This window comes from Anguilla rostrata, chromosome 1 (assembly GCF_018555375.3).
Source record: "Anguilla rostrata isolate EN2019 chromosome 1, ASM1855537v3, whole genome shotgun sequence".
In the NCBI taxonomy this organism is placed as follows: Eukaryota; Metazoa; Chordata; class Actinopteri; order Anguilliformes; family Anguillidae; genus Anguilla; species Anguilla rostrata.
Window position 1 is genome coordinate 2,711,151 of NC_057933.1, and position 23,158 is coordinate 2,734,308.

Sequence of the window (23,158 nt, forward strand, 5' to 3'; positions counted from 1 at the left end):
GGTGTGAAGTAGCGGCTAGTTTCCCGCCTGTTCTCTTTTTTCATTTCTTAATTCTTCTCACATCCCTTCTCAATAACATAGAAATTTTTCTGTAATGTAACAATGAGATGTAAAACCTCGGTGTGTGTATGTGTGAGTGAGAGAGAGAGTGACACAGAAAGAGTAACAAGCAACAGAATAACAAGTTTACCCTAAAAATAATTCTGACTATTGGGCTGTACAGAAATACATGTAAGGGTTTCATTAGGCAAATGGCTTCCAAATCAAAGCATAGGGCACATCAATGTATGACCGCCTGATCGATACCTTGTTAATGTTTAATTATAAGTGCGTATAGCAGCTGTAGCACACATGAAAACCCTCCAACGACTGATCCAGAACGTGTGCTCGTTCAATAACAGGTCAACCCCCGAGCGGGTCAGGACTCTACAAGTCACGCAGCTAATTCCTCCCCAAGTATTTTTCAAGTGTGGAGAAAGAAAGTTTTTTATTTCATTTTCCCAGAATGCTCTAGGAGAGCAGTGAAGCAGCTGGCCTTGGTGGGATTGTTCCTGTTACAGAGCTCGGTGTGGTCTCCTGGGAGTCGTCCCTGGCCTTTTAAGGTTTCCATCTGGGAGAATGTGGAGAGGGGAAGAGGGGTGTATCAATAGCTGGGGTAAATGCTTGAAGAGGGGCTTTTATTTAGAGTCCAAAGGACCGCTCTCCCCCCCGCCCACCTGCCCCCCCCCCCCCCCATCTCTTCCGCAGCGCACTTGAAAAGGCCTGCAGAATAGAAGTATGCTAAACAATGATGCGTTCTTTCCTTTTTCTTTTGAGCATAATACATATCTAACAGAAATGCGCACTGCATGTGCAACCCGGTTTATCATCATTGCTTATTTTATTGTATTAGTGTTTTTGTTAACATCATGTAGAGTGAAGAGCAAAGGAAAACACTTCACGGTCGGACTGCCTGGCCGTTTCATTAAAAGCTGCAACCGCAATGCTTACTCAGATTTAAGTTCCTAATCCCCCTCCATGAGCATGGCTCTGAGTTTTGGATGAAGTCATTTCCTCAGTGATGCTCTTAGAATTGTCCTTGAGGACTCTTTAATACCGGTGGTAGAGCTAATGTTGTTTCACAAAGGAAAGCAAATAAAACATCAATCGAGTTTTCATTTTAATTCTGCTTTGTCATGGCCGTCTTAATAACAATCATTACTGTTGTCATTGCTACTGCCATAGCCTGATCCAAAATAATAAACCTTGATTGATCTCTCTCTCTCTCTCTCTCTCCCTCGCCCTCTCTTTCTCTCTCTCTCTCTCTCAGCCTCAACTCACTTCTGCTCTCTCTCTCTCTCCTCCTCTCTCCTCTCCTCTTTCTGTCCTCTCTCCTCCCTCTTCTTCTCCTCTCCCTCTCTTTCTCTCTCTCTCTCTCTCTCTCTCTCTGTCCCTCTCTCTGAATTTGTGGGTTTTTTCCTTTGGATGTTTAGTATCGTTCAGCAAAATTGTGCATGCAAGGTGTTTATAGGATTCTCTCTCACTTTCTCCCTCTCTTTCCCTCTCTCTCCTTCCCTCACACTTCTCTTTTTCTCTCTCCCTAGTTCCAATTCAAATTTAATTATTTTCCATGACAAGGGAACACCTGTTGTTAAAGTACTCAACACACAGATTACATTTACAAGGCCCTTCAAAACACACACACACACACACACACACACCTACCTCATCTAAAAAACATAAAATATGAACAAACCAAAATAAGTAACCCCATATCTCCCCATGTCTTCCCCGCCCCCCCCCCTCCCTCCATCTTGTTCTGCCTGTCTGTCTTTATCAGGCCGCGCAGCCATTGGCTCCCGGGCCTGTCTGTCTTTGTCAGGCTGTGCAGCCATTGGCTCCCGGGCGGAGGGCGGGCGTGTTCACGGGGGCCGCGCGCTCGCAATCGATTCGCCGTTCTCGCCTCGGCGGGAACAAGGTGACGATAAGTGAGTTGCCGTGACGACTGCAGCAAAACTCGCGGTGACGCCTGTTACATCACTGCCAACGCGAAGCGCTGCTACGGAGCCTTAGACCAAGACCAGAGGGCAAAAGAGAGCCGAGCGGAATATAACATTTAAACAAATGTTTTCAGATTTTAAAGAATATTTGTTTACCTTTTTTTTGCTGGGGAGGGGGAGTCGCTGTAGGTTTGATATTAATATATTTCTACATGTTTCTATGTGTGATATTTGTTGGATTGATGTTGGACCAGAGCTTAGGCTGGGTGGTGATACATGTTTGCTATCGGTTTTACAGTGAGAAACCGTATTTGTTGTGAGCGATGATTCATCTTGTGTCATGCCCTTGAAATATGTTTCTTGCTGCAGAGTTGGACCTGGTCTCTCCTGCAAAAAGCAGTTTGATCATTTTTCTCTGTTAAATGAATGACAAATAAAAACATCAAACAGCACCTCCACTACGCCATTCTCTGCACATTACCTCTGTTTGACAGTGTCATTATTCCTGTTTGGAATTTCAGGCTGTTTTCACCACAAACGCAATGTGGTCCTCCAGACTCTAGGTGGCGCAGTGTCGGTCTCTCAGGAGGGGAAGGGGTGGTGAGCACAGGGCGACCGTTCTCAGGGTGAGGGCACGTTGAGGTCAGGGTGTCGCCCCTGCACCATGGCGATGGTTGTCGTGGATACGCTGCTGCTCGGAATCCCCAGTGGGACGTTTTTAAAACCGCAGGTGGGGTTATCCGCGAGAACCAGCAGGGGGCGAGAAAGCTGTCAGGGGCCTCGTTTATGAAATAGGCTTATGATCAGTGCATCTTGCGCATCTTAAGTAGTGTCTTGCGCAGAAAACCATGACTAAGTAGTTGTTTATTAAATCCCACTTTGACTCGGATATAATCGTATCCCTAAGTAATGTTTACACTAGACTTTAAGTTAATTACCTGCTACATGTTTAAGGGCTGTGTGTGAATCCTCTGTGGACACGCTTTCAGAATAATATTTAATTAATGCGTTTTATGCACGAAGAGTGAGAGACTCGTGATCAATCATGACATTACATGATGAGGCGTTTTTTAAACAGCGTGCTGCATGGGGAAACTAACATTCAATCATGGCTGCATTCACATTATTGGAGTTCAAAGTGAAGTCATTTTGAGATTTATGTATCACAGGTGCATAGGGTGCAGACACGACGCTTTTAACCAATGTAAGCAAGGTCTGAGTTATTTTTATAAATCAAGCAACTCAACCAATAAATAAGTGCATCTTGGGAAATGGAATCTTAAGATTTTGTTTAAGTTGAAATACAAGGACATTTTTTGTGAAGCAGGCCAGTTGTTTATGGCTGATTTTAGTTGGTCTTCGTTCAGGTTTTCTCTGTCTTATGACCCCAGGCAGCCACCAGCTGTGACTAAACCCATTTGGAGACAAGCGTGTTAACACGTGCACATGTAATCAGCGTACAAATTCCTCACATGTATAATATTAATATATTCTCCATTACATCACTAGTAAAAAATAAAATAGACTTTCCTATATTTAGCTACTACATTACTTATATTAATCACACTCACACTAATGGCATTGCATTCACGCTTGTAAAAATAGGTTTGCTGTTTTAAGTGTTGGTATCTTATCTTCTTTCGTCATGTGCAAATGAAACATTACTATAGTGTTACAACAGTAAAATTGTGGTGAATTCTGATTGGACGGCAGGCCCTAAATACAGGAGGGGTGGCATTTGGGTGGAAAGGAGGGGGGGTGGGGGCGGGGTGGTGTTAGCCCTCTCCGCCAGGGTAACGTGATGTGCTGTGCGGCATCCCAAATCCGCCGTTTTTTTTCGCTGCCTTGGCTTTCGCTGTCGCGTCAGCGCCGCCTGGCGCCTCGTTCATGCTTAGCGTCACGCCGCGCGTAGCGCCGCTCCTCCATTCCCGGCGGATTAAGGCTAATGCCGCCGCGCCGTCCGGTGATGAGCGCGCTCGATCCTCCTCTCCGCCCACCTGCGCCCGCAGTTCCTCAAAAACACGTCAGCAGTATAAGTGCCCTCCTTTCACCGGCACTCGCGTGCGTTCCGCTTAAATCAAATACCCACTCGAAGATGAAGCAGCGATTCCATTATAAATGACTCGGGGTTTTTTTTTTTTTGTTTTGTTCTGCTTGCATGCAGGCTGTCTTCGAGGGCTGTAATCTCTCAGAAATCAATAATGCGTTTGAGCAGGCCGGATCATTAAGGGGATATTTCGCCGTTTCAGGTTTAGCTCATCCGCGGAAGGTTCCGGAATAAGAAAAGAATAAGACCTGACAAGTACGAACAGCTTTTGAAACCTCTCGTTTTAAACCACAGAAATATTTTTCAGCATAAACCAAATCCGTCCCATATGCTTTTTGAAAATGTATGATGTGGTGTGGTCATTACTGTATGTACACAAACAAATGTAGACTCATGTTTTCACATAGATGTGCAGTCAGCAAGTGGGAAATCATAGCGCTGTCCCATCAGCGTCGCCTCCCAGTCATCCGTGGATGAGGACACAGCCTGGACTCGAACCCGTGAACCGGTCATCTGTAACTCCCTGAGCCACTCAGGAGCTCTCAAACAGGTTCCGGGTCATGTGACTGAGGTCTGTGAAAGTCTCCCCAGGTAGATGCCGTACTGTGACACCTGTCCGGAACATTTCTGTTTTTGTCAGGCAGAGATCTGCGCAGCGCTGCAGACGCACACAAATTAGCTTCACTGCTTATTGGACTAATTCAAATGAGCACCCCAGTCTGGAGCAGGATTTTGATTGAACCCTGACAGCTTGTTTCTATGGCAACAAATGCATGTCAGAGCACAGACTGTATTTTTTGTTTTGTTTTTGTTTTTTGAGTTTGGGGGGGAGGGGGTGCGGTTGGTTAAGTGACATAAAACAGATCAGTTGAACACCTGTTACCTCTTCAGTTTTTTTATTCTCTAAATGAATGTGCATATTTTTTTGACAGGCAGTGAGGATTTTTGCATGTTAAAAGACAAACATGCACACACATGCACACACATACACGTGCACACGAACATACACACACACGCACACACATGCGTGCACACACGCACACACAAAATACTCCCTGCTCTCAAGCACATACATGCTCTCCCTCAAATACTCTCTCACTCTCTCTTACAAATACACATATCCCTCTCATACAAACACACACACACACACGCATTCACCCCCACACACACACACACCCCACACACACACACACACACACACACACACACACACACACCCCACACACACACACACACACCCCACACACACACACACACACACACGCACACACACACACCCCACACACACACACACACACACACACCCCACACACACACACGCACACACACCCCCCCACACACACACACTGCGGTTGGATTCAGCAGGAGGTATAAATGAGCCCTACTTATACCTGCTTGTCTAATCAAGCCACGCGGGCCTGGGTGCTAATTACAGGATCCCACTCCAGACAGGAAGCGCACAGCTTCGGCAGAAAGGCCCAATCAGCGCGCCACTCATTAAAGGGGAGGGAGGGAGGAAGTCATTAAAGGGGAGGTGGGGAGGGCTGAAATATGAGCAACAGAACGGAGGTCTTAACAAGGAATAATAATTGCCAGAGGAGAACACAAAAAAAAGAGAGAGCTGGTCTGACTCTCTGCCAGTTCACAGAACCTGGGGCCTGGTTTCAGGAAGCAGGGATACCGAGTTAGCTGGACAACTGCACAGCGCAAAACCCGGAACAGTCTCCCAAATCTGGAACACGGACTGAAGTAAAAAAAAAAAAAAAGCCATTCAGGGTTTTACTCGGTGCAGTTATCCAGCTAACTCAGTAATCCTGCTCTGTGATACAGGGTTTTACTCAGTGCAGTTATCCAGCTAACTCAGTAATCCTGCTCTGTGATACAGGGTTTTACTCAGTGCAGTTATCCAGCTAACTCAGTAACCCTGCTCTGTGATACAGGGTTTTACTCAGTGCAGTTATCCAGCTAACTCAGTAATCCTGCTTTGTGATACAGGGTTTTACTCTGTGCAGTTATCCAGCTAACTCAGTAATCATGTTCTATGATCCAGGGTTTTACTCTGTGCAGTTATCCAGCTAACTCAGTGACCCTGCTCTGTGATACAGGGTTTTACTCAGTGCAGTTAGCCAGCTAACTCAGTGACCCTCCTCGTTGATACAGGGTTTTACTCAGTGCAGTTATCCAGCTAACTCAGTGATCCTGCTGTGATACAGGGTTTTACTCAGTGCAGTTATCCAGCTAACTCAGTAATCCTGCTGTGATACAGGGTTTTACTCAGTGCAGTTATCCAGCTAACTCAGTAATCCTGCTGTGATACAGGTTTTACTCAGTGCAGTTATCCAGCTAACTCAGTAATCCTGCTGTGATACAGGGTTTTACTCAGTGCAGTTATCCAGCTAACTCAGTAATCCTGCTGTGATACAGGGTTTTACTCAGTGCAGTTATCCAGCTAACTCAGTAATCCTGCTGTGATACAGGGTTTTACTCAGTGCAGTTATCCAGCTAACTCAGTAATCCTGCTGTGATACAGGGTTTTACTCAGTGCAGTTATCCAGCTAACTCAGTAATCCTGCTCTGTGATACAGGGTTTTACTCAGTGCAGTTATCCAGCTAACTCAGTAAACCTGCTCTGTGATACAGGGCTCTGCTCTGCCACACGTCTGCCTTCTCCTGGCTGTTCATGGAGCTCGTCATCGCACTTCTCTCTCCCACATTGCTAATCCATTAGCTCTCAGACCTGCTCGGCTGCCTTAAGTGACTCTTTTCTCACCCTGACCCGCTCCCGGCACCCGCCCCCCCCCCCCCCCACCCCCTCCCGCACCTCACCTCCGCCTCTCTCCCTCCCGGTTTGACACAAATGGCAAACGGCAGTCTCATCTGTGGCGCTCCCGCAGCCTGGAAATTAAAATTGGCTGGAGCTGTTTCAGCTCCCCTGCCCCCCCCTCCCCTCTTTGCCCACCGGGAACTGCTGCTGGGAGCCAAATTAGCTTGGGTGGGGGTGGGACGGGGGACGGGGGGGTGGGTGGGACCAGCCGTTGAGTCGTGTGACCGGGCGCGAGTCTCCCTGTCCCCAGCGGCAGGGGGCCGCGGTTAATGAGGAGGAGGAGGAGAGCGATTCGCCGCTGCCACCACCGCCAAGGCCGCCGCGGTCAGGGGGGGGAGGGGGGGGCGACCCTGCGCGGCCTGTGAGCCAGAGGCAGAGTGGCGGGAACGCCAGCGGGCGAAAGACGTGCACTAAAAACCTTAGCGGTTAGCGGTGAAAACGGCTTCTTTTTGCGTTATACTTACATGGTGAGATTGCCCTCATGTTCTCTCCTGCTCCAACAATGAGTGTTTTCCTTATTGTGGCCCCCCAGTTAAGTGCAGTTATAAATGATGGAGGAGAAGATTTCAGGTCCCAAACCGTCCCAGGCTGAGTGGGGCGACATAGCTCAGGAGGTAAGACCGATTGTCTGGCAGTCGGAGGGTTGCCGTTCAAACCCGCCTGGTGTCGAAGTGTCCTACAAGAACCAACCCAACCAACTGCTCTACGATGAGCATCAATGTAAGCTTGGGTAAAGCACATATAATGCAGTCATCTAGACACCCCCCATCTGAAACTGACAGTGCTAACGAAGGTGAGAAAAATAAAGAAGTAAAAAGGATAGAAAGCGAAAGAGAATGGGCAGAGGTCCATTGAGTGATTGAAAGGTTAGTTTGGGTAGGAGTGTACCTGGGGGGGTGTTCAGCTGCCAGGACGCATGCCAGCTGTTCTCCTGTGTGGGGGTGTGGTTTTGGGGGGGGCTTTCTGATGAGCCGCCCTTGACAGTGAAGGTCGTGGGGAACAACGTAGCGGGAATGTGGAGCCCAGCGTCAGGACACCCCCTTCTTAATTACCTGACCCAACTCCCCCCCACACTTAATCACCTGACCGCCCCCCCATTAATCACCTGACAGCCCCCCCAATCATCTGACCTCCCGGGCTGACCCGCCGCATGTCCTGAGTCAGCACGCGAGCGCCCCCCACCCCCCCCCCCAATGGTCCTTACCCTGGGCAGGTGCCACTGCCAAGGTCGCCATGGAAACGCAGTGGGGAAATCACGCTGGGCTCGGCGTGTTCCTCTAACCCTGCCCTGCCCAAAGTGTCTGGGTTGCTATGGGCAACCAGTCAATGAAATCTACTATTACTACTGCTGCTACTGCTACTACTACTACTGGTACTGAAACTACTACTGCTGCTGCTACTACTACTGCTACTACTGTTACTGCTACTACTCCTACTACCACTACAGCATAATAATAATAATAATAATAATAATATTTGCACTCAGGGATAGGGCAAACAGTACCCTATTATTAAATGTGTTTTCAATGTATCCAAAACACCTTCCAGACAAATGTATCTATAAACTACAATCATATTAGTGCAGGTGCTTTGCAGACAAGAGGGACCCATATCACATTAAATGCATTTAAGTACAAACAGATACAGTATCTGCAATATATGTCTGTGAAAAATTGCCTGCCTGTCTGCAGCCGTCGCCCCCTCTGCCATATTTAATATTTATCCATCACTGTTACTGTTTGTATCGTGGGGAGATGATTCATGAGGCGCCCCCCCCCCCTCCCCGTCCCCCGTCCCCCCCCCGCCTTTCTCGTGCCCTCCTCCCGCTGTATTGTCTTCTGGAACAGGAGGCAGATGCTCCTGGAGGGCAGAGGGGGGAATTGGGATCTGTGTGACCCTGGCAGCTATTGAAACAGAAAGCGTCTGCTTAATTACAGCGTGTGCCGTGCCCTTGTTCGTTTCTTTAAGCTAATTAAATATGTGTTTTAACTAATTATCGCCTTATTCCCCCGACGATTAACGGGCGGGGAAAAAATGGCACCATGCGCGAACGAACGAGCTGCGCGATCCGCAAACACGGCGGAGGAAGCGCGATTGCAGGCGAAAGCCGTCCGATTTTTCCACAAAAAAATAAAACCATAAAAAATTAAATAAAATAAGAGGAATTGAACTGACAGGGGGCTTTGCATTTCTTGCTGTTCTTTAATAATTCAGTCAGAATCTGCCGATGCATATTCCAGTGCTGAAACAATAAATCCCCCACACCGTTTCGCGAAACGCTGAGCAGTGATTGTTATTCGGTCACAATTATACATTTCTGTCTTCCACAATAGCGCAAATATTTGTGAGGGACCGGATCTTCTGGTTGAGTCGCAACTGTTCTCAGCTCCGTAGGATTCTGTATTTTCATAAATGTTTATTTTTCAGTGCAGTTTTTATTTGATTTCTGATGCACAAATCAGGTTTTTAACCCTACAAATTATTCTGTATCTTGCGGTTTTCTTATTTTATCGTTATTTTATTATCAGAGTATAAATGTTTTCTGCTGCTTTATTACAGGAAAGGTGCTATATAAAGTTTTTTTTATTATTATTTTTACTTTTAATTTCATTTTCGCTTGCATGGGAAACAGTGTACGCCATAATGTCATGTTTGCAACAGCAGTGCCTAAGGCTTCCTTCCGTTACATTACATTACATTTCATTACACAGTGTAGGCATAAACAGTCTATGCAGTAATTTAGGGCCACAGTTATCCCAGTGCCACAGAACTCAAGTTTAAATTGTTGTTTTTTGTAAGACATTTTAATTGTACGGTATTGTTGTTTGTCTTTCCAGTTTCCACAACCGCTTAGCAGCAGATTGTCCGGAGAGTACGCCAATACAAAAGGGTAATATCACTCAGTAAGCCTGTTTATAATCAATACCATCCACTTAAGTGTTTTAACTGATCCTATTTGTACCTGACTGATACCTGGCATTTCCTGTTTCCTCATTATTTGCTAGTGCATGTGCATGAATGCTGTTGGTTGTTTGTCTGTACACCTGCTCCCTTACATTTTAATTGGAAAATATTATTTCTTGAACATTGTGAATAAGTATCACCTTTCTCTGGTTTTTAATAAAACACAGGTTGTTTTGTAATGCATTGGTTTTAGTAAAAAAAAAAAAATTCTTACATTCAAGTGTAGCCTGAAGCGGCTACTTCCTGCTTCCTGTGCATCTGGGTGGTAGTGATGCGCAAATGATGTCACCACCCTCCATTTTGATTGTGTTTCTTCCCCCAGGGCTTCTCTTTCCTACCGCAGGTTATAATTTGCAAAATGGTGGTGGGAGAAACAGCTGTGGTGAGTGACAGTGAACCCCCTAATGGGCAGGCTGCTGAGTGCTGTGTGTTTTATAGCTGGGGAGCCTTTTGCGCTCTTAGGCGAGGTGCTTATCGGTGATCTAATGTATGAGTGACCTGGCGATGGTGCATCAAAACTAGTCAGTGGTTTGAGTGTAAAGCATGCTGGCTGCCATTTTACCAAATTGCTAAAGGTGAAGTGCCATTATTCTTATTTTTTATCTGCTTTGGAAAGCACTTTGTCCTCTACACTTGAAACACTTACATTTATTATTTATTATTATTAATTATTATTATTAATTTTTTTGTGAGCGTGCTTAGCGGTCATGTCTGACAACTTTCACACAAAATATTTCCCCCCAGCTTCTACTGACCATAGAAGGAATCGATAAACAGAATAGCCTTCAGGATACTTCCTGTTGCAGGCCTATTGTGACATCACACTTAAAGCTGGGAGGGAGGGAGGAAGAGAGAGAGAGAGAGAGAGGGAAAGAGAAAGAGAGAGAATTTCACCATAATACTGCAATTCATATTTATGTACCTCCTTAAATAATTCACTTATATAACTGCCAAGCTATGGTGCTCAAATTATTTTAATTGGTCTCCATGAGAGATAAGCCCATTAAAAACAAAAGGAGAGGCACTGCAGACAGCGCGATTAATGCCGCACCTTGTATTAATAATGAAATATGTGAGCGGAGGGAGGGAGCGCGTTCTGCGGCGCAGAGGGAGGAGACGCGATGCGCGGCATGAATATTTACCGCCCGCGTGTGGGCTGTGATTGGAGGAAAACAAACGCGTGCGTGCGTGCACACGGGTGCGCGTGGTGAGGAGGAACCATGCTTCGCCGGGCGAGATCACGCAAAAGCATCGATACAAATGTGCGCAAAAAATAATAATAAATTGACGTCAGAATAACGACGCGCTCTCTGCCCTCCTGGGCTGCGGCGGGCTCGCGTTCGTCTCGTTGTGAAACGCGGCCTGTTTATGGAGCTGAGTGACCTCGGTGAATTGGCGCGCTGGGGGACGATATTAAGGGAGGCGGGCCCGTAAAGTTTTTGGAGATTAGTCTGGTTTTTATGTGGCTTGGGGTAGGTAGGGCGTTCGGGCGTGTCTGAATTAAAGCGACCGCCTCCCTCCGATGAGCTGTGACCTACTCCTCCTCATCCTCCTCTTCTTCTTCCTCATCCCCATTCAAGATCGTGTATGGAGAGATGAAGCCACCCTCTTCTGTCCTGGTCCCACGTGTTATATTTACAGAACATAAGCACATAAGAATACATAATGAGGAGAACAGGCCATTCAGCCCTTATAGAACATAAGAACATTATATAATGAGGAGAACAGGCCATTCAGCCCATCTAGAACATAAGAACATTATATAATGAGGAGAACAGGCCATTCAGCCCATCTAGAACATAAGAACATTATATAATGAGGAGAACAGGCCATTCAGCCCATCTAGAACATAAGAACATTATATAATGAGGAGAACAGGCCATTCAGGCCATTCGAGCTTGCCATTTGCCTTCAAATGAAAGAGTATTTGAGCACTAGATCTGAACACTGGAAGGTCTTTGTCTGCACGCGGCTACCTCCCACGCGCTGACAGATCTCTGTGTAAAAGAGCACTGTCCAACGTCTGCGCGGAATGCAGATACTGACCTCCCCTTGTTCTGTGGACACAACTCATTCTGTAAATCTTTTTCAGTTTACTTTGTTAATCCTTTAAGTGAATTTAAAAGCCTCAATGAAATACCCCCACCACCACCACCCCCACCCCCACCCCCATCCTTTTCAAGGCCCAGAATGATTAGGTAGCTCAAGGCTTTTACAGTTTTATACAATGAATCAAAGTAGTTGCCCTTCTCCATAGTTTTTCAAGAGCTGCTGTGCCTTTCATGTGGCGAACACAGAACAGGTGGATGGCATTCCACGTCCAGGTGGACAATGAAGGTAAATTCTACTCAATGATTCCGTTGGCCTGTCTCTCACACACACACACACACACACACGCACAGTTTATTGAGCTTTGAGATGCAGGCAGCTGTAAAATTGCGATCGTGAGACAGATCAGAAATCAGCGTTTGTGCGCGTCGATGTGATCTAAAGCGCGTCTGCTTCGCCATTCTCTCTCTCTTTTGAAATTTGGGGGGCATCAAACATGTAATAACTGTGCCATCACTAAAGCTACACATATATCTTTGTATTTTGTGACTCTTCCTAACATAAAAAATCTGCCTTTGTTGGCAAAAATTGGCAAAGAAAAGGAAGGGGAAATCATGTAGTCTTAATGTTTCCAAAACCGTTCGAGCGGTGCCCATTTTGCGAAGAATTGTTCTCGGCACTTGTGGCCATTTTTCCATCCAAACTGTGTGGAGAAAATGACCTTTGGTGTTAATGTGCGACGACTCCCCTGAAACTATTGGACCGGATCCTTTTGACAAAGCGCAATAATCAATCGCCCGCTGACTGCGGTGAGTAATTGATGAAAGGCTATGATTTGTGATGATTTATCACAAATAGCCATTCGATGGCGGGCTGAGTCAAATGCACATCGTCATTTTGCCAAAACCTGTCGGGCAAACTTAGCAGAGTACATTGTACACTGCTCTGTACACTTTACAATAGAGTGCAAATTTGCCAATTTACCATGGAACAACGGCAAACGCACGCACAAGAATCAATGCCGATGCTTCTGTATTTAGATTTTAAAAAATGGACTCTAATTCGTACACTTATTAATATCTATAAAACTCTGTTGTTCTCACTTTCTATGTGGTAGCTGCATTGTTTAACAGGCAAACGCGAAAAAAGGCATTGCTCAAAGGTCAACACAAGGAGCGTAGAATCACAGGTGTTCCAGTGATAAGACAGACTCTACCCACATGACCCACAATAAGGTCATGAATACTCAAGGTCGTGGCCAGTGACAGAACAGCCCAGAAACAGATTACTGAGGTTAACACTCTCTGGAGTTAAGTAGGCCCTCTGGAGTTCTCCTGCCCTACCGTACAGAATCGGGGGCATAGCTGCACACTTGTGTGGTCGGGACCCAAGCGGATGGGGGGAAAGGTGCATCCACAGGGCGATCGAGTTATACGTCAGGCTTCCTGAAAAAAAAAGCATACTTCCGCAGAGGATGCACTCGTGTTTCCTTGCTCAAGCATCCTCCAGAAGTGTCCTCCCTCCTCCCTCCTCCAAGGGACATTTTAACGGGTTGGAATGTCCTTAAAGATGGCGTACCTCGATCGACTTCTGGGCCAGGCGAGGGACAGAGGAGAGGAGGACAGATAAAATATGCGATTAGAATGAGACCCAAGTCTTGACTTTGCAACGGGTACCAACACGCAGGTGGAGGTTTTGGTTAGAAACAGCTACTGTATGTGTTTTTCCTTTTTTAAATGAAGAGGTGCGATCCAGCTGGCTGCCCTGCCGTTCACCAGCTGGTGTTTATTAGGCCGGTTGATTGATGACATCACAGCCGTAGCAGTATGACGCGTCTATGGCTTGCTGTGTTTTACCATTTTCACCGCCTATTATCATCAATCCTGGATGAATTCTGCGATCTTCCCCATTTAGATTAAACACCGGCGTCTTGTAGCAATAATTTTTGTAAAGACTGATGGGGAAAAGGGAATACCAGATGAATTCCAGTCGTATAATATTATTCATTTCTTGATCAATGCATAAAGGTGAAGCAGGGGAGCAGAGTATAGTGTGTGTTTATACTATAATATTTAAGTCTCTGGTCAATATTATCAATGCTAAACATAAAAATTATGGAGGATGATGGTTGGCCGACGCTAAGCTAGTTTTACTCGTAGTACAGCAAGTAGTTCAGCAGGCTGATATTCACATCAGCATTCCTAATAATAGTTTTCTATTTGTCCTTCTGAGTTGAACTTGTAACTAATGTCACTCTCTGGAGTGTCTTGGAATTCTGTTTATGTGGAAGCATAATTTCGTCTGTTCTCAGGGTTCCATGACATCAGCTAATTGTTTTCTGCTGTAAAGCACAATCACTGTGATTTTGTTTTCTTCTTATTGTCGTTTGTTTTTACCAGGAAGGTTAAGGCCGTTTCCGAACGCGTTAAGAGAACAAAACGTGTTGGGAGTATAGATCGTGCAGCCGATCAACCATTAAAGGGTATGATCAGGTGAGGAGGCTGAGAGAGAGAGAGAGAGACGGAGAGAGAGACGGAGAGAGACGGAGAGAGGGAGAGAGGAATCGGTCCGGGACACACAGAGGTTAATACCCCAGTTCCCTCAGTAAGCACCATGGGATAGCTGATGGCCATTATAAGTCAGAATCTCAGCTTAACGTCTTGTTTAATTGACATCGTCTCATCATGCAGAAGTGCTTGTAGACAGTGGGGGATTCATAACTGCCCGTCTGATATCGGCTTCCTCTGGAACGTTTTTTTCCGGTCTTGCCCCTGTGAGGTCCATAAATAGGAACGGGTGTGTGTGCAGGACGGAGCTGGCACGTGTATTGTGGAAGCACACTGTCTGTCACCACTGTGCCCTTAGGTTTATAGAATTTACATTGATGTAAAATGAGGGCCTGTGATACTGTCTATGAGAAAATGGCAGTCAGTCTAAGAAAATGCCAGCGTAAGAGGTGTCAGTCTCAGTGGGGTCACCTGGATAAGTGAAGAATAGATTAATTAATAAATCATTGAATTTAAGGGATTTTTAACCGCACTCTTTTTTTTTTTTTGAAAGAAGATAATAATAATAATACGTGGTGACCTTGACAACACACTGCCTTTCTGCAGTTATCGGTTCCCACGGTGACTGCTGTGATTGACGGGCAGGCTGAGCGCCCGGACTCCCCCGGCTTGGCCCTGCGAGAGGCGCGCCAGCCCGTGTGGGCGCCCCGGTGAAATGCCCACGCTGGTGGCGGCGTTCCGTATACCGCCAGCTCCCCCACCTCACCCCCAAACGTCAAAACATCAACTTAGGAGCTGGCGGGGGACAAATGAGTTTGCGGGCAGCACCAAATTTTTTATGCCGGCATTAAATTACCCCCACGTGTCCTGGTCGCGCGCGTCTGCCAACGTTTTCCGATCGACAGCAGCGAAAGGAAGCGACGATGAGCTTTTTTTTTTTTGTTTTTGGTGATGTCCGCACCGCTGTCCCCCCCCACATTGTAAGAACGAGTCCTGACAACGCTCCCCTCAGCCAGGGGAAGACTGAGCGCTGCACCCATTCCAAAAATAAAAGCAGGGAGAGGGGCGGGTTCTGCGTCCAGGAGGTTTAGCGGTAATTCTGTTATGAGTGCAGTCGCTCCTGGAGATGCTAAAGCACGCATTTAACGCCTCTTCAATCTAGCACGCGGTACGTGGGCCGTTCCTCTACACAACGTCCAGGCCCGGAAAAAAAAGACGAGCCTTCTCATCATCATTCTGTGGAAAGACGGAGTGAAGGTAACGAGAGGAAGCGGAGGAAGAAACGTCTGTTTCTGAGGTCTTTCTTTTTATTTTGCGTGAATAGAAAAGAAAAACAAAAAACAACGCCCTCGTATTAGGGGAGTATCTGTTGCTCGCCTGTGTCAGTTGGCGGTGATCTGAACGGAGCACGTTGAACAAGCGGGTTTGTGACCAGGGAGAACCGATGGAGAAAAGCCCTTCTGTGTGCCCCCCCCCACCAGCCACCGCTTCCATCCTTCCCTACATTCTGCCGACCGCCCCCCATCCCCATGTTTCTTTTGTGCTGGAGAGAAACGTGGTCTCAGACTATGGGGTGTGGGGGGTTTAGGGTTTGAGTGTCCCTGTTCTGGACCTGATCACAGCACAGCCCCGACTGTGTAACCCAGAGTACGATGCCCCCCTTCCCGCCCCCCGCCCCACCCAACCCACCACAGAGTGTAATGTTTGTTTAAGCAGTTCTAGAAGGTTCTGTGTCTCGGGGGGCTGCCCTCCCAAAACCCAGCCCATGGCACTGTGGGTGACAGACTGAACCTGGCCATCGGAGAACCTAACCCTGCTCCCCCCCAACCCCCACCCCCCCCACCCCCCCACCCCCCACACCAGCCAAGAATGGCATTACTGCAAACAAAAAATAAAACAACACAACACAAAGAAAGAAAATAATTCATCTGCAGATCCAGGTTCTGTGGAAGCAGTGGGAGGTATTCTAGACAGGGAGACAGACGCTGCGTTTGTTCTCTCTCTCTCTCTCTCTATCTCTCTTTCTCTCTCTCTCTCTCTCTCTCCCTCTCTCTCTCTCCCTCTTCTCTCTCTCTCTCTCTCCCTCTCTCTCTCTCTCTCTCTCCCTCTCTCTCTCTCTCTCTCTCTCTCTCTCTCTCTCTCTCTCTCTCTCCCTCTCTCTCTCTCCCTCTCTCTCTCTCTCTCTCTCTCTCTCTCTCTCTCTCTCTCTCTCTCTCTCTCTCTCTCTCTCCCTCTCTCTCCTCTCTCTCTCTCCTCTCTCTCTCTCTCTCTCCTCTCCCTCTCTCTCTCTCTCTCTCTCTCCCTCTCTCTCTCTCTCTCTCTCTCTCCTCTCTCTCTCTCTCTCTCTCTCTCTCTCTCTCTCCCCCTCTCTCTCCTCTCTCTCTCTCTCTCGCCGTAGACGCGTCGGTGTGTCGCGGTGATGCGTTTAGCGCTGAGCGTGTTTTGACAGAGCGGCGGCGGGGGGGTTGTCTTCCTTTTCGTTGCGAGGCCCTGTGTCTGCGTTCTCACCGCGCTCGGCTCTGTTTGCGGAAAGCGGACGCGTCGCTTCAGACGCCTTTTTTATCCCGAGCCGCCGTCGCCGCCGCCGTCGGTGAGCAGAATCAGAACCCGATGCGCCTCCATGTCCAGACGAGCGGCAGAACCCGCTCAACCGCTCAAACTCCTCACCGCCGCTCTCGATCGCCGCGCGGCCTCTCAGCGCCGAGACGCGCGAGCGCCACAGGCAGCCCTGCCGCCCGCCCGCCCGCCTGCCGCCCCCCCACCCCACCCCACCGCCACACAGCCCGTCCAGCGCGCTCTGTAAATCTTCGCAGATTAATTCCATTTTTATGGATTTGCACATTAGGGCTCACATTATCCTCTTCAGAAATCTATTTGTATTTGCATTAGCGGGGCTTGTTTTAGGAAGCAGGGAAGTCGGGGGGGTGGGGGGGGGGGGAGGCTACGCTGTTCTTTTTTTTCTTTCTTGTCCTTCTGTTTTTTGGGTGCTGTTCAGTTGAACTTCAGAAGCTCCTGATGCAGCGAGCGCTCTGCGGCTCTGTTGCGGGCGAACAGTGCCACCTACAGCGGATTCAGGACGCCGCTCGTGTCAGGTTCCCCTCGCAGGTTTCGTCAGGTACCCCTCACGGGTTCCGCCTGGTTCCCCTCGTTTCTCTCCGACTCACGGGCTCCTCGCGCGGGTCTGAAGCCAGCCTCCCCTGCAGGCGATTTACCTGCAGCTCAGGTGGGGGTGCCCAGGTGGGATAGACCATCTCCCCCCCTTCCCTCCCCCTGCCATGATCTGTTTTACTAACCACCTCTCAGATCACAATGTATGACTGAGTTTATAAGATGGCTCTCTCTCTCTCTCTCTCTGTAATACTGCAAGGTTATGCAGACATTAATATTTCATGCTTCCGTGTTCTTATGCGGGGGGGGGGGGTTGAGGGACCACCAGCATCATCGCTGTGGTTACGGTCTCCCGGGCGACTGTTATGTTTCATGTGGCATAAATGGCAAGAAACAAAGACATTCCTGCTGACACTGTAATATAAACCACGGGTGGTGGGGTCGTGGGGGGTGGTGGGGGGGGGGCGGACTCGACGCAACTGAGCATCAACGCATTTACTCCACCAGAGTCTCCCCTGCTGAGGGGACTCTCCTCCTCGTCAAGGTGATCTTGCATTTAGAGTCAGCACTGAACCCATCCCTGCCCTTTAAAAAAATACATTCTCCCCAAAAGAAAAAACATTAACAAGCATTAAACTCAGGCATAACTTCTCCACCCAGCCTGAAACAGATATTCGGGTACTCACTGTAATTCTGGAGCACTCACTGTAATACTGGAGTACTCACTGTAATTCTGGAGTACTCACTGTAATACTGGGGTACCCTCTGCACAGCTGGTATCTGGAATTAATATTATTTCAACTCTCTTTCATCTTTTTTTTTGTGTATTCCTACCTCTGGATCACCTGCAAGGTAACCTACAGCTCCACCATTTTGATGAAGAGGTTAATAGATCATCTACAAATCAAAATGGTCTTCGGCGTTTAGGCACAAAACACATTTCGGTCTCCACCCTCCCCCACCCCACCTCCCACAGCCCTCCTCCCTCGTGCCCCCCTCCCGTCCTACCAGCACCCAGCACAGTCTCCCCCAGCAGTGCCTTTCAGCTGTTGCAGTCCAGGTCTCTGCATTTCAAAGGGGGGTTTGGGTGGGGGGGGTGGGGGGGTCCAGGGCAGGAAACATGCCTCTCAAGGTGTTACCTGCGCATTTGCATTCCAGGCGAATGTTTGATGTCTCTTCGCCGGCTTCCGCCACAGCGAGCTTAGCGGCGGCACCGAAGCCCCCCCGCAGATCAGTGAGGCTCAGCCTAACCAACCCGCCCCCCCACCTCCCCAAACACCTCTCCGACCCCCCCCCCCCCCCCCCCGCCAGCGAGGCTCAGCCTAACCAACCCGCCCCCCCACCTCCCCAAACACCTCACCCCCCCCCACGCCAGCGAGGCTCAGCTAACCAACCCGCCCCCACCTCCCCAAACACCTCCACCCCCACCCGCCAGCGAGGCTCAGCCTAACCAACCGCCCCCACCTCCCAAACACCTACACCCCCCCCCCTGCCGCAGGCTCAGCCTAACCAACGCCCCCCTCCATACCTTTTTTTTTTTTCAGGATCAACACAAAACAGAAGGGGATTTTGGGGGATCTGGCGAAACACCGTTCTGGGAGGGAGCGACCGTGGTGGCGAACAGAGCACCCATAACAATTTCCTTTTTTTTTTTTTTGTTTTTTTGTTTGTTTGTTTCTTAAATGGCAAACAGCCACACATGTTCATCAAATGTGATGACCCATGACTACACCAATTGACCCTGTCTTGGCTGCAGTGCTGCTCGTAATAATTACAATAAATATACGAATATAAATCTATTTATGACTGCTCATAAAATTGCAGAATACACGATACGAAATGTAAATTGTGTGTATCGCTATCGACCCTGGCTCTTTAGCAGATGCACCGTCGGGCAGCATTTTCCCTTAATTTTCATTTGATGAATTCAAGTGCTCGTTTTTTTTTTTTTTTTTTTGTCCCTTCGCCAAAGCAGTTTCGTCAGTTCGGTGATTGCCGACCTTACTCAAGTGAGCACTTGAAATAATTTTCAAGTCAGAGTTAAGCGGCGAGGTTGATTGGATGCGAGCCGTGAGGGGCAGAACGGGGCCGCGTCGCGTTCCGCTTCCTAAAAATGTGTTTTGTCTAATTAAACGGCGGCGAATCTCGTAGCGGTTGAGCAAATGTTTATCCGGTTCCCGGGAAGGTCGAGTACTTCACGCTTCGGCCTCTTGGCGCAGAGATGGCTTCTGATCGCGATGATGAAAGGTGCCGCTTTGTTGACGTTCTTCGGCAGCCGGAGCAAATGAGCGAGCGAGCGAAAAGACGGGCAACCGACACCTCGGAAAAAAAATCAAGCTTGAGGTATAATTGATAATTACGACCTGCCTCATGCCTGGATCTGTGGAGAGAGAGAGAGAGAGAGAGCGAGAGAGAGAGAGAGAGACTCAGAGACATCTGCTCATGTGGTGAGGTGCGTCTGATTGTATAAAATAAAAAAACGAGGAGAGGCACTTCACAAGCGCTTGGCTTTCGGAATAATCTGCGCGGCGAACGGTTACCGCGCGACTGGCATTGATTGGGACGAGCTCCTCATCCATCATTAGGGCTCATTTGAATGTGGCTAATAATGCCGCCATCTGCACGCGGTGGGTAGTGTTGATTAAAAGGGGAGCGGAGGTAGAGCAAGGCGCTGATTCCTGCACCCGGCGAAACGTTAAGCTAGCGGCGCGTGGGTAACTGTGCTGAGCCTAGCAAGCCTGTGTTCCGTACAGTCGTAGTGAGGACCCATGGCCTGGGAAACTGTGCTGAGCCTAGTGAGCCTGTGTTCCATACAGTCATAGTGAGGACCCATGGCCTGGGAAACTGTGCTGAGCCTAGCGAGCCTGTGTTCCATACAGTCATTGTGAGGACCCATGACCTGGGAAACTGTGCTGAGCCTAGTGAGCCTGTGTTCCATACAGTCATAGTGAGGACCCATGGCCTGGGAAACTGTGCTGAGCCTAGCGAGCCTGTGTTCCGTACAGTCATAGTGAGGACCCATAGGCTGGGAAACTGTGCTGAGCCTAGCTAGCCTGTGTTCCATACAGTCATAGTGAGGACCCATGGCCTGGGAAACTGTGCTGAGCCTAGTGAGCCTGTGTTCTATATAAATGTAGTGAGGATCAATGGCCTGGGAAATCTCTTCCCCTCTCTGGCTCTGTGAAAGAAATTTTTTTTTAAATAGAGATGGACAGATGAACGGACTAACAAATCCTCAAATCCTGGCATTCTGCGTTTAATCTCGTTGACGGTGTGAAACATTGAGAGCGCGTGCAAACGCTGATGTTGCCTCCAAATCCTCACGCTCACAACCGTGTCATCTGCCGGGCATCAGTTTAAAGGTTGTCAGTGTTTCCCTCTAACAGTATTTTTGGCATTTTGCAGACACTCTTATCCAGACTGGTTTACACAGCTTAAATTCTTTTCTTTTTTTTGTTTACATAGTGTAATGCTCAGTGTACATAATGTAATGCTGTACATACTGGTAGTGTGAGTGATTTTCAGCAGAGTAAAATAAACACAGAGACACGGGGCACGTGGGTACTTTAGCACTGATCGCCTTTACCTCTGGAGCTTACTGGGTAAGCAGCCGCCATTATCTCATTTCGTTTTCCCTCCCTGCAGCTGTTCTAAAACAATCCCATCATGCACCTGGAACGTAAGGCAAAATCTCCCAGTCACAGAGGGACAGATCTTAACAGACATTCACAATGAACACCGCTGTATATCCTTGTATACTGCACATCCTTTTTTATCCAGTTTTAACTCTCACAATAGTGTTTGTTTACCGCCGGATATTTACCGAGGCATTTCAGGTTAAGTACTGTGCTCAAGGGACCTGCCTGGGACTTAAACTGGCAACCTCTGATTTTCAAGCCCAGGTCCTTTACACCATTACACTGCACTTAAGCTCCTCCCCCTTGACCCGACGGACAGCTCCGCTCCCTCCCCCCCCCCAGCGAGTGAAATACGACAGGATGTGCACTACAAGCCGTTGCCCGGGCAACGCATTTCGAGCGCGGACGGTGAGCGCCGTTCGGCTCTCCAGCCGGCGCGGGACAATAGCGGCCCTCCCGCCAGCATGCTAACAGTTTGCCGATCGGCACAGCGGCGCACTCGCGAACGTTTCATTCAGGGCCGTCCGGATGAAGGTCAGCTGATGAAATAACGCGTGGTGATTGGTGAATGAACGGCGGCCCGCTGTAGAGCCGCGTGGGCGGTTTGCAGGGGCCAGGGCAGCGCCCTGTGCGACAGTACACATACGAACACATCACACCACACAGCACCACCACACACACACCACACACACACACACTCACTAAACACACAAACACATTCACTCACCACACACATTCATTACACACACACACACACACACACACACCACAACACACACACACACACACACACACCACACACACACCACACACACACACACACAGAACACCCACACACCTCACAAACACACACAACCACACACTCCACACACACACACACACCTCACATCACACACACCATCACACAGCACCACACTCAACACACAGCATCACACAGACATCACCCACTCACACACATGACACGACAGACACACACTCACATGCGCTCACACACAGACACACACTCACATGCGCTCACACAGACACATACACCCTCACACATACGCACTCACACACACACACACACACACAAACACACAGACACACACACACAATAACAGCACTGAGACTGCTGGACATGGCTGGATAACCAGAGAGCAGAAAACCCTCCTGCTCTACATGGCATTACCTGCGACAGGCCGGCGCTGTCGTTCCAGCGCACCCCCATAAAACAAACGACGGCCTCTCTGAAGACACGGCGTGAGTGCACTTAACTGGGTAATATTAAAAATAGATTAGAGGTCTATTGGCGGGTGGGGGGGCGGGGGTGGGTGGGGGGGGTAAGTGGTGCTATAAGGAGGATTGATCGTCCGGGGGAGTGTTGCCGGAGACTGCTGGCATCACCTTGAAGGTCTCGTCCACTTAATGATGTCATGCGTCTCGCACATTCCGGCTGAAAAATGGCGGCCATTTTGCAACAGTCTCTGACACCTCACTTAGACTGCTATCTCAAGTGGTTAACAATGGCCCGAGCTCCCAGAGAGACAGACTGAGAGAAAGAGCTGCATGGAGAGAGAGATGAGGAGAGAGAGAGAGAGAGAGAGAGAAAATGATTTTTTTTTTTTTTAAACGCTGAGGTGTGATGCACTTTTTTTTAAAAGACAACAGCAATGAAAATGCCTTTGCTAACCTGTCAGAGATGTGGGTTTAGATTAAGAGGCTGTGGTTCATAGACGTGCTGCCTGTAGTGGGTTTTTCTTTTTTATTTCCTATAAAAACAACTTGAATAAATAAATAAAACACCTCAATCCCATCTGGCTTGAGGGAGAGAGAGATAGAGAGAGTAAACATAACAGCAGAATGGACGTGTAACTTCGTCTTTTGTAATGTGAAAATCGGGTAAAGAGACGCTTTCTACTGTAACGAAATGAGCACAGGCCCGTGGTCATAATGCGGCAGTTGGTTGCCGTGACGAATATGTGAAAAGGATGCCAAGGTTCCTGAATGAGGAGATGACGAGTCACGACGAGCCGGCCAATCGGGTGAGCTCCTTCAGCACCTCT

At 48.3% G+C, this 23,158-nt stretch overlaps 1 long non-coding RNA gene across 1 annotated transcript in view; it reads left to right on the top strand.

Moving 5' to 3' along the window:
• LOC135261307 (uncharacterized) overlaps window positions 1-23,158 on the top strand; it is an 88,745-nt gene that overhangs the window by 51,099 nt on the left and 14,488 nt on the right. The window contains exons 7-8 of the long non-coding RNA XR_010331878.1: window positions 9,688-10,196; window positions 12,072-12,151. This is a non-coding gene — a long non-coding RNA (uncharacterized LOC135261307). The remainder of the gene's footprint in view (window positions 1-9,687; window positions 10,197-12,071; window positions 12,152-23,158) is intronic.